At 46.3% G+C, this 12,688-nt stretch overlaps 1 protein-coding gene across 2 annotated transcripts in view; it reads right to left on the minus strand.

The window, feature by feature from the left end:
* LOC144780849 (putative N-acetylated-alpha-linked acidic dipeptidase) overlaps positions 1-12,688 on the minus strand; it is a 327,400-nt gene that overhangs the window by 197,037 nt on the left and 117,675 nt on the right. The gene's annotated exons all lie outside the window — the stretch shown is intronic.

A 12,688-nucleotide genomic window follows, 5' to 3' on the forward strand; every position in this document is an offset into this window, starting at 1 on the left:
GTGTCTTTTGGTGTCGGAAATCGTTGTTGATTTCAATGGCGATCTGCTGAAGAGGGCTGCTGCCGTCATAGACGAAAGTGTCCGGGGTGATCCAAGCCTGGATCGAAGATAAGAAGAACCTGAAAGCAGAGGGGGCAGAGTCTGGACCACTTGCTAGTGACCAGGAGCACGATAGGCAGATGCCCACCAATGTCGGGTGATTTCAGGTGAAGAAGGTGAAACGTGACTCTTCAGCCACGAGGACCAGGAGGCGTCGACGACAACCAGGTATTCGATTTGAGCTGTCCCACAAAGAATGTCAAGTGCTGCGGTGTCGTTGCCCGGATTGGCCCCAACAAGACTTGGCAACAGCAACCCACGCAGGAAAAGAAAATAGGGTTCGGTGCGAACCAGCAAGGTCCGAGGGACTCACCAAGTGGTGGAGAGTCAGTACACTGCGGGAGCAGTCAGGGAAACCCAAGGAAAGTCAAAGTTCCTTCTCAGAGACCCACCAGTCAACGGACTGGGGATCGCAAAGGTACCTCGAGTGAAAACACAAAGGGCCGGCTCACGGAACACTCATGAAGTGTAGGCCCACAATCTTCGGTGGAAAAGGTGCTCGGGTCTGGGCTACGAGTAACCCAAAGCACAGCCTCAAGGGACATCGAGAAGCTGATGCACTTGCAAATGTGCACAGTGTCCAGGGGCTGTGGTTCCAAGTCACTCACAAGGGCTGCGAGTCTCAGCTTTGCTGGGTACTCAGGTCAGCCTCGAAGAAGTCTGGAAATCCACCTCCTGGGCTGTAATTACTTCAGAGTCCGTCGGGAGCTTCGGAGATGCAGACCGGGCAGTTGCGTCTTTGGTGACTGTCAAGCAGGAGAGTAACTCCTTTACTCCAAGGGAGATTCCTCAGTCATCTAGTTGTGTAGATCGTCGAAGTTCCGAGATTTCTGTAGCAGAGTTTCTTCCAGGTGTAATTTAAAATCATGCAGTCAGGGGTTCATTTCTTATACCCAAGGAAGGGGTTGGACTAACTCTGGGGACCCACCTATGGGAGGGTTTGAAAAGAGGGGTGGCTACATCCATTTCCTTTGTCCAGTTTCGTGCCAGAGCCGGGGCTGGTAGCCCCTGCAACCGGTTTGAACTGGGCTATGCACAGGGACACCAATTGTGCTCCCAGTGCAGACTTCAAAGCACTCTCAAAGTGCACCCAACCAGCCCCAATCCACTAAGGCCTGTCTAGGAGGTGGTACACCTCCCTGTGACAGGAAACCTATTGTCCAGGCCTCCCCTGCCGGAGTTTCGTCCAGCAGCATTAGGCCAGACTCATGTCTGTGGCTGCAGCATCCATTTTGTGATGCCAGGGCGCATTTAAAATATTACCGGGTATGCCGGTGTGTACATGTCTCTCCCTCCAGAAGGGTGGAATTCTACCCCCGCCCGCCAGGACTGGTATGGGGGGGTATGATTCCAACACTAAACACCAAACACAACATGTTTCCGTGCAGCCAGTCCAAAGTTAGCATTCACAGTGAGGTTATAATGCACTTAAGAGTATATGGTCTGGCTGCATCACAGAACAGCCACAGAGAATAGATTCCGAAGGCTGCAGAAGGGTCCTGCTCATGCATGGGCACCCTCTCACACAAAATCCAGCACACTGCCTTCAGGATTGATAAGGCCTGCCATAGGAGTGACTGATAAGTTTATATGTGCAGTGATTTAAGGTAGATATAGGTAACCTATATCTAAGTAAGGGGTGCATGCACCACCTTACCCAGGCTGCAGTAGCAGTCCTTTGGTGTCATTTTGGAAGGCTTCCCAGGGGTGGCATAATATATGCTGCAGCCCCTGGTAGACCTCTGGGGTACCTATGCCCTTGGTACCTAAGGTACCATATACTAGGGACTCATAAGGGTACCCCAGTATCCAAACTGGAGTGTACCAAAGTACATGAAATCAATTTAGAGAGGAAGCAGCTAGGCTGGGGTCCTGGATAGCAGGGCCACAGCCAGACTAAAGTCGAGAAACAGTGAAACACCAGCCAAAAGTGGGGGTAACCATAAGAGGTAGATCCTACTCTCCTACAATTACTGCCTCTGTACTCTAGGTTACTGGCCTCTGTAATCCAGATTACTGGCCTCTGTACTCTAGATTACTGCGGGCTGCCCCGGGTCCACAAAGGGGACCCTCCTAAGAGGGCGGGCCCCTTTCAGTGCCACATGAGGGCACATGAGGTAGCCTCCCAGTGTTTGCGACCCCTAGGGTCCACGTGCGCATCACTTCCGGGCAGGAGTGGACGGGGGCGAGGTACATATACCTCTCCCGCCCACTGGGCGCCCTCTTTTCCCATTGCCCTTGTGGAAAAGTAAGTTTTGCCATGTTCTGTGTCCCTACGCGTCCTCCATCATATGTTATGTGTGCATGATTAATATGCATATGTATTCCCCATGTTCGATTAAAGACGCAATTACAGTTGTGTCCATCTCTAGTATGTCAGTTTCCAGTTCTCGTGAATACTACGAATATCAGGCCTATGTAAAGCTACGTTGCCACGTTTCTCAGTGTGCACGTTATTCCATTGTAAAGTTCCCGTTTCTAGGCCTCAAAAGGGCCTGGACACCAGATTCAGCTTCTGTCTCCTGAGCCTCGCTGAGGAGCGATACAGCCCCCACCTGTGTTCCTGACCCTTCACTTACTTCCTGCCTCACAGTGCCCGGTTCAGCCTGGCTCTGCCTCTGAGTCTGCCAAGAGTATGTTATGATTCCAGTTATCAGTTAGTCCTCCTTCTCTGCATTCCTAAAGCTACTGAACTGCATCAATAGTTACCGTCATAGTCTAGCCTTTACGTCTCCATGTTAGAGAAATACTGCATTTAATGGTCATTTAATATTCTTCATCACGCACTTCATGTAGAATAATGCATGCTCCAGTCTTAGAATCAAGTTAGCCTCTCCCCTCCTGACTCTTAGTTTATATCAACATGTTCTCTAAACATCAGATACTAGATACTGCTTAGGTACATGTCGCCCTGACTCTCCAGACTTCAGTCTCTGCTCCTAGTACAGAGTTCGTAGCCCCCAGCTTCTCCTAGTAACACGTCATTGCCAGTTTGCGCGCACCATCAGGTTAGAGGTCCCGGCTCCTTAGGTAGCCCCCTCCATGTTTCCGCCCCATTCATGACGTATTCTGTTACGTTTGCATCACATGTCTATGTATACGCCTCTGTTACACCTACTTTCACCCTTATCTTTCGCGACTGCTATTGACCACACCCACTGCTCCGCCTATCATATGTACTGTAATGCAACTGTTTTACTATATATGCTTATGTATTGTTATTAAATGTTACGCCAGTCCTTTCCCCAGAGAGCGCGCTCATCCCAGATCCTGCCCGGCAGCTGTCGGGGCCCCCCTGTCAGGCCCTGCCATCCTATTCCTGTGCAGGTTGTCCTGTTCCTGTCCTTTATGCTGTAATAAACCTGCAAAACTCCTACTACCTCGAATCTTGACTCTTATTTATTGAGCTATCTGTTATTGCTATGCCTAGACAAAAATAGATCCGGTATTATTTATTTATATACCACATAATGGCGCCCGAATAGGGACTTGCCCTTTCCCCACGCGTCGGTGAAGCCACGCCGACCCCCTGACCCTCTGCAGTCGTGACGGAACTCTTCTGCGCACCGGCAGATATTTCTGCTCTAAGTATCCCTCAGGCCCACGGAGGAGACGGAGGAGGCGGTCCAGCATCCAGACGAGACGGTGGAGGAACGCGGCGAGTCCCGACCAGAGCCCAAGCCGAGAGTCCAAGGTCCGAGGTATCCGGAGGCCCACCCGTAACAGAAGTCCGAAGTTCGTCCGTCCGGCGTCGAAGCAGTCCAGTCCAGTCCGAGGCCTTCCGTTCTTGCTGCCCGGTGAGTACCGTTGCTGGGGTAGTATCTAGACAGGGTCAATCTAATTGACTCTGGTCCGTGGGTTGGTGGTACACAGACCCACAAACGAAGTGTCCACTTCGGTGGATGCGGGTCCTGACGTGTCTCTTTATGAGACCGGTAAGTTTCGTACTGTTTCAGCAGTGCATCTAGTTTCTGGTCTAGTCAGTTCTGTTCTCGAGAAAATTCATGTATTCTGTTTTCCGTATTCCAGGTAGTATTCTGTTCGAACTGTTATTCTGAATGTTATTCATGTATTTTAATGTCGTGGTATGAGTGTGAAGTAATTATCGTGTTTATTGTGTATTGTGTTGTGTCCAGATTATAGTTCAGTCATGCCGCTCTTTTCAAAATTGCGTCAGTTAAAAACCAGAAAAGGTCTGCTAGAAGCAGCAGTTCCTGTTCCGCCTAGGGACAGTCCAGGTCATTTTATGTATCAGAAGCATGGCATAAGCGCCATATTGTATCTAGATTTATGGGTAGAGTATACCAAAGTTTTGGAAGAAAAGTATAGATGGCCTGTATCAGGCACATGGGATGCAGAGTGCATCATGCGAGTAGAAGAAGCATTATGGAAAAAGAAAGCCAGACAGTCACAGAAAGATGCCATCGAGTTATGGCGCAAAGAATCTCATAAAAGAACCGAAAAAGAAATCAGAAAGTCAGAATTAAGTAGAGAATCCTTAGAACGAGCCCAAGAAAGGGAATTAATCGAGATAGGTGAACGAGTCAAAACCGAACAGTCAGACAGACAGAGGCATGCCCTTATTAAGGGTATGTATCCTCTTCTTGCCGAGGGCTTGCCAAAAGCGACCCCGGAGGCATTCAGTAATTTTCCGCCACCATTAGTTCCGACCAAGCTACGTCACAAACCGACCGCAGCTGATATTTTCATTTCGTCCTATTTGGACGACACAGTCCCAGAATATGCAAATCCTGTTCCTGCTCCGCCAGTCCCTGTAAATCAGGCACTTCCCGCTCCTCCAGACACCGGAGTACCTGTTACGGTATCCCCGGTCCAGCCCGCCATACAAGTCCAGCCTGCATTTCCATTTCCCACTCTGCCAGGACGAAGAGCATCAGTAGACGACTCTAGTTTAGGGGCCGCAGGGGGAGGTCCTCCAGGAACCCCGCCGCCACACAAGCGTTTAACGTTAGCCGAATTACATGCACAAGCGTCACAGCGTACGCCCAGATATCAGTCTGTTGCAGAAATAAGAAAAGCCCTTACCGAATGTGGCTATGATCCAGTCCCAGGCGAGGATAATATGGTTTTATATTCATTACGCGTGAGAAAGGTGACCGAGTATCTAGTCACCCTACCAGATATGAAAGAAGATCTAGACAGAATATATCGTTTCATCCGTACAGGGAATGATCCAGAAAGTATTAGTGAAGTCATGTCTCAAAGGAAAGCTGAGATCCAGCTCATGTTATTAAAGTTTCTGATTAATTGTTTAATACGAGAACAAGATTATCCGACCAAAGATCGAGCCGAAATGAAAATCCTGACAAGGTGGAGTGATAATATAGCCGAGGGTAAGCATAAGACCATCAGTAGTATAGAGAGTATGTACAAGAAGATTCGTAAAGAAATAATAAGGATACACGAACAACGCAAAGAAGCACAAGTAAGCGAGAAAGAAAATGACTCTTATACTGAAGAGGTAGAGGACGAGAATCCCGCCAGAATAGCGTATGTAGGAAAATCTAGATTTCCAGATCGCCATTCACGTCTAGAATACAAGCCAGTTTTTCACCATCCAGCATCAGAACAAGGTTCTCTAGAACAAGTATTTCAAGCTACCGATCACATTCTGAAATCACGGATCGGTTATAGTGAGTTAAGTACTATGCATGAACAAGAACTAGTCCGATCAGCAGTCCGATGGATTACTGATTCTACCACTTTTCCAGACGAAATAGTGGCCCAAATGTTTCTGAAAATGCCCCCAGCCGAGCAACGACTGGCGGGTATGTATATGATCCAGCACCTCATTACATTGTATGAGGATCAACATTCTGATCCAGGTCCGTTACACGATGTCCTGAACGAGTTACTCCAGTACAAATGGAAAGGTTTAGGTACCGATTTGATTAGTGTCATTCTAGAACAGCGCCACAAATACAGAACGTTTCTGAACCCACATTTTGTTCACGTCTCACCCCCAGAAAGTAAACCCTTTTACATAGACAGACAGAATCCGTTACGAGAAGTACATCCAATTAAGACAGACGGTGGTGAGATGCAACGAGTGTTTGTTTACACCCCGATCACAAAGATGGAACTCCTAGAGATGAAAAAGTTAATTCCCTGTCATGATAAAGATCCAGCAGGGTTCCACCGAGAATTAAAAGACATGCTCCGTATGGGAGAATACACGTATCCAGATATTATTAAAATGTTAAAGGTCCTGTTGCCCGCAGGGGTATATGAGAAACTCAAAGAAAAAGAATGGGAGGTGGGAGAGAAAAAGATCGATTGGGCAGTTCTAGAAGCTGAAGATAAGGCACGAGTACCAGGTACCGGTCTTGGAGATAAATGTAAAGAATTACCAGAATTATTAATACAAGTTTTGCCTAGGTTATTGACAACTAGAAAAGAAGACTGGGATGCAATCTCAGCCTGTAAACAGAAACAAGATGAAGATATTAGTGATTATTATTCCAGATTTGAGAAATGTTTTACCATAAACAGTGGCCTCAAGACAAGTAGCGAATCATACCCTCATCTTTTTGTTACTAAATTAGTCGAGAATTCAAGTCCACAAATTAAAAACCGAGTTTTGAAAGTCGAAAGTACCTGGCAAGCTAATACCCCGTCCCAAATGTTACAGATGCTTCAATATCACCAGAATAGAATCAGAGAAGAACAAGAACATGAAAGGAAACGTATGAAAGACACGAAAATGAAAGTACTAGTTGCACAATCCGTTCCTCAAGACAGTCAGAAAAGGGGTCCGAATCAAGCCAGTCATCCTGCAGCTCCCGTTAAAGGAAACTGCAATTATTGTAAACAGCCAGGTCATTTTATAAACGAGTGTGCAGTTCTGAAACACAACATAGCTACCGGTAAGACTAAAGAAAGACCACGTCCGCCTAGACAAGAACAAGTTACACAGACTCCTCAGTCACAGAATGCACCACAGACAGTTACAGCACCGCAGCCTATCGCTGCAACACAGCATGTTACACAGCAGATGTACCAGTATGCACAGTCTGAGTATCCAGAGTATCAGCCATATTCATGAAACAGCCTAGAGAGGGAGGTAGGCTTGCCTCTCATCGAGATACCTGTAGATCAAGAAGGTCCCTATGTTCATAGTCAAGTATTAGGGAAAGATAGAAAGTTTCTGATTGATACAGGGGCAAGTAGGACCACTATAAGTCACGCCGAAGTTCCAGGGGCTCCGCTCTCAGGCTCTAGAAATGTTTCCCTTGGATTTTCAGGAAAACCTATTGTAAATGAAATATCAAAGCCAGTTACTCTAGAAGTAGGTCCATTGTCCCGCACTACTGACCTGTTACTTACTAAGTCCTGTCCAGAAAATGTGTTGGGCATTAAGACACTGAAAGAGTTAGGTGCAGTTATATGCTGTTCCCCAGAGGGAATACGATTGTTCCTACGCGACTTCAAGGGTCACTATGTATTACGAGATTTTGATCCAAGATTGTCTAATGTTCCGCAGCATCTATGGGCGCAAGGTCCAACTGATGTTGGCTTTATGCAAATCACACCCCATCGTGTGACTCTCAAGCCAGGTGTAGTCCTGCCACGAATCAGGCAGTACAGATTGCCACCTGAGGCTGTAGCAGCCTTATCCAAAATTATTGACGAGCTCATGGCTCAAGGAGTAGTTGTAGAAACTGACTCCAATGTATGTAATTCTCCGATCATTCCTGTCATGAAACGTACTGACCCAAATGCACCTCCAGTATATCGATTAGTGATTGACCTTCGAGAACTTAACAAATGTATTATTCCCCAGTACCCAGTTGTCCCAGATATCTCTTCCCTATTGACAGCCATTGATTCCGAAGCCTCATTTTTTACGGTCATAGACCTCAAGAACGCGTTTTTCAGTGTCCCCATTCATCTAGACAGCCAGTTTCTTTTCGGATTTTGTTTAAATGGAAGGAGCTATATGTTCACACGCGCTCCTCAAGGTTTCACAGAAAGTCCTAGTATTTACAGTCAAGCACTCAAGAGACAACTAGACAACATTCACATGCCAACTGACACTGCCCTGCTCCAGTATGTCGATGATCTACTGATCACAGCCCGTTCTGAACATGCTTGCGAACGAGCATCCCTTACAGTCTTGTATTTCCTAGCCGAGATGGGACACAAGGTGTCCCCTTCTAAGCTTCAATTCTGTGTCCAGCAAGTGATCTATTTAGGCCACTTACTGTCCAAGTGGGGTAGGCAGTTGACACCAGACCGTATCCAGTTAATAGCGAGTCTTCCTCAGCCCAAGACCCAGAAGGAGGTACGTGCTTTTATTGGCCTTACTTCTTATTGCAGACAATGGATTCCTCAGTATGCATTCCTAGCTAAACCACTGATACAGTTAACGACACAGGAGGCAGCCGTATCGACTGTCCTCCCTTGGACATCTGAACATACACTTAGTTTCAATGAGTTAAAGAAAGCTTTATGTCAAGCTCCAGTTCTAGCAACACCGAACTACAGTAAGTCTTTTACACTTTTCGTCACAGAACGCGAAGGTACAGCATTATCTGTTCTCACACAAGATCAAGCAGGACAATACAAGCCTTGTGCTTATTTTTCGAGCACATTAGATCCTGTAGCCCAGGCTCTGCCTGCGTGCCTTAAGTCAGTTGCAGCCACAGCACTAGCTATCAGACAAAGTGATTCCATAGTATTAGGACACTCCCTGACAGTACAAGTTCCACACTCCGTGGAAGTTCTTTTAAACCGAACACAGACTCAGCACTTGACTATTGCACGATTGACAGGTTATGAACTGACACTGTTCCAGCCACACATAGAAATCAGACGCTGCAACGTTTTAAATCCTGCTACATTGTTACCATCAGTTACTTCGAATTCTGCCACACACGACTGTGTGGAAGTAGTTAACATCATGACAAAGCCAAGACAAGATCTGACAGATATTCCATTACCAGATCCCGACCTGACACTTTATGTGGATGGTTCATGTATGAGAACAAGTACAGGAGAACTAGTAGCCGCGTATGCAGTGACTACCGACACTGAAGTTATTGAAACACACCGTATTGACACCCTGTCTGCTCAAGCAGCAGAGCTAGTTGCTCTGACACAAGCCTGCATACACGCCAAGAACCTGAAAGTTAATGTTTATACAGATTCACGTTACGCATTTGGAGTTGTACACGACTTCGGAGTGCTCTGGCAAGAGAGAGGTTTCATGACTTCTCATGGAACCAAGATTCAGCATGGTCTCCTTATTCAAGCTCTGTTAGATGCAATACATTTACCGACATCCATTGCTATCATGAAGTGCAAAGCACATACGAAAGTTACTGACACTATTTCTCAAGGTAATGATCTAGCAGATCGCACAGCCAAGCTTACAGCTCAGACACCAGACATTCCAGTTAATAAGACACCGACACACACTCCAGATCCGACTACATGTATGACAGTTAAAGACCCTACACAAGATGTCATAGATATCCAGTTACATGCTACTCCCGATGAAATCAAGAAATGGTCCGAACAAGGAGGGGTCCAGACAGATCAGGGATGGGTAACAAAGGGTAAAGCCACATGGTTTCTCCCCGACTCCATGGTTCAAGTCATTATCAATACCGCACATAGTCCAGCACATTTAGGAGAAAAAGCTATGTTAGATAGTATCCAGAACATTTGGTTCAACAAGCATTTACGAGCTGCAGCCAAGCAGAAAGTCCGTACCTGTATGATATGTTGTCAGTTTAATCCAGGTAAAAGTGTCCCGGTGGAACAAGGTGGATTCCAGCCCCCTGACCACCCTTTTGAAGTCCTCCAGATGGATTACATTCAGATGGAGCGATGTCGAGGTTTCAAGTATGTCCTTGTAGTTGTATGCGCTTTATCCAGGTGGACGGAGGCATATCCAGTTCCAGACTACACAGCCGCGACCACTGCCAAGCAGTTGGTTCGTGAGTTCTTCCCCCGTTATGGACTCCCTAGAGTCGTATATTCTGACAACGGCCAGCCATTCTCATCTGAACTCATGAAGCACGTTTCCCTTTTGTTAGGGTACCAGTGGAAGTTCCATTGTGTACGCCATCCTGAAGCAGCCGGTCTCGTAGAGAGACATAATCAGACTCTGAAAATTCGAATTGCAAAAGTTTGTCAAGAGAAAGGTGTGGACTGGCTAGTAGCTCTGCCGGTCGCCCTGTTCTACATGCGCATGGTCGCACATTCCAGATCAGGTCTGTCCCCGTATGAGGTCGTTTTCGGCCGCCCCCCTAACATGTGGGGTACTCCTAGACCCCGAAGTATTACCGATGTTTCAAGTAATATGCTGACAGATTACCTAGCTTCCTTGATGTCTGCCCTCAACTCTTGTCGTTCACAGGTTGCCGCCGCATTTCCAGACAATACCGAGGTGGCACCGCATGAAATCGTTCCCGGATCCATGGTCCTAGTGCGAAATTTCGATCGTTCAAGTCCGCTGGAGCCTCGCTGGAAGGAGCCCCGACAGGTCCTCCTGGCCACCCGCACAGCCGTGAAGTTGGAGGGACGCAAAGGCTGGGTGCATCTTTCGCATATCAAAAAGTTTTATGGATTGAAGCCCGTTTCAAAGAACATTTCCGAGGATTTAAAGGACTGTCCCGCAAAAGACAATGATACTGCACCCTCCCTGTTAGAGACAACTCCGCAACAGGAGTATAAGAAAAAGTTAAGGTCTAGTAAAATAAGTCAGCCAGTTTGATTGTCTAAGTCCTCCCCTAGGTGAAACGGTTAGACCGGTTTCTGACATGTATAAAATAGACCCCCATAGTGAGAGAGTTAGTCAAAACTCAATCCGATGTATCGTTTTTCTATGTTTCATATTATTTCTCAGTATTATGATTTCCTGCACCAGTTATGCGTTTTATCTATATTTTTCAGTTCCTCATGTAAATAAGTCTTCTAATGTTACAGTAGAGCACACGTTTAGTGATCTGCCTCCTCATGAACTCTCTTACCGCCTCGCTATGCGTAACAATTCTTTTATCCGCATGTTACATTATTCACACCAGACCAGCAATGCCACTAATTGCTGGGTGTGTGGTCGACTCCCCCCTTTCCAGACACCGAAGGGAGTTCTGCCACTCTTTCCTTATCCATTTTCACATAATGGTTCGTGTGGAGCATGGTCCACGTTAACGTCATCCTCAACAGATATGTCTTTTCTTAACAGTACATGTTTCCCAGACAAGCAAGGTCTTCCCCACAGAACAGGGTTAGATCTAGAAAACGAAGTTTACAATTTAGGTAATTATTCTTCGAATTTCATGGCCCTGAATGTTCAGTCTGATTCTACTCCAGACTTACCTGCTATTTCAGTACTACCAGTCAAAGGTGAATTATGTGTCCGAAATAATGGTTCCGTACATGTAGGCCATAGCGATTGTACTACTATTGTCAAATATAGTGACAGTGGGAAATCTATTTTCAAAGCTTCACGTCATTCTTATTTTATTTGTGGTCAGACCGCATATGTTCGTCTGCCCCTCGATTGGGAGGGAACCTGTTACATTGCCTTCCTACTGCCACCTGTTTTCCTAGCTCCATCTGATTATCATAGAAACACACATCTAGTACACATTAGACATAGAAGGGAGTCCCCCATTGTCGATTATACTGAAACTGCTCTACAACAGTATACAGATTTCAATAGAGGTTTCTTCTTCTTTATAGGACCTATCCAGAATAGTAAGCTAATCCGTAGGTTAACCAGAACCCTTGAAGCTGTAGTAAATGAGACTGCCTCTGCTCTAGGTAACTTAACCGAAGAGCAATCTGCTATGAGATTTGTCGTGCTCCAGAATCGTCTCGTCCTTGACGTCATACTGGCCGATAGGGGCGGGGCATGTAGAGTCATCGGATCTAGTTGCTGCATTTTCATTCCAAATAACGCGCCGTCTGTTTATTCAGCTATAACCAGACTCCATAAAATTGCCCATCTGTTACACCAAGATCCAGGCACCTGGACATGGTCCGGTTGGTTCTGGAATATAATTTCCGCTTGGGGATGGAAAGTCTTGTCCTTTCTAGGTATTGCAGTAGCGATCATATTCAGCTGCTGCCTCTGTATACAATGTGGCCCTGCGATTTGCGGCATTTGTGCTACCTCTTGTATTCCTAGTCCCAAGCCCCGTTCTAAATCCCGTTCCAAGAAAATTCGAGACGAGCAAATGATACTGTATGAAATGATAGATGGTATCATGAATATTGATGTTTCCTGATGGAAACGTAGTGACAAGGAGGGAATGTGGAAAAGTAAGTTTTGCCATGTTCTGTGTCCCTACGCGTCCTCCATCATATGTTATGTGTGCATGATTAATATGCATATGTATTCCCCATGTTCGATTAAAGACGCAATTACAGTTGTGTCCATCTCTAGTATGTCAGTTTCCAGTTCTCGTGAATACTACGAATATCAGGCCTATGTAAAGCTACGTTGCCACGTTACTCAGTGTGCACGTTATTCCATTGTAAAGTTCCCGTTTCTAGGCCTCAAAAGGGCCTGGACACCAGATTCAGCTTCTGTCTCCTGAGCCTCGCTGAGGAG

The sequence above is a fragment of the Lissotriton helveticus genome, chromosome 9, assembly GCF_964261635.1.
Source record: "Lissotriton helveticus chromosome 9, aLisHel1.1, whole genome shotgun sequence".
In the NCBI taxonomy this organism is placed as follows: domain Eukaryota; kingdom Metazoa; phylum Chordata; class Amphibia; order Caudata; family Salamandridae; genus Lissotriton; species Lissotriton helveticus.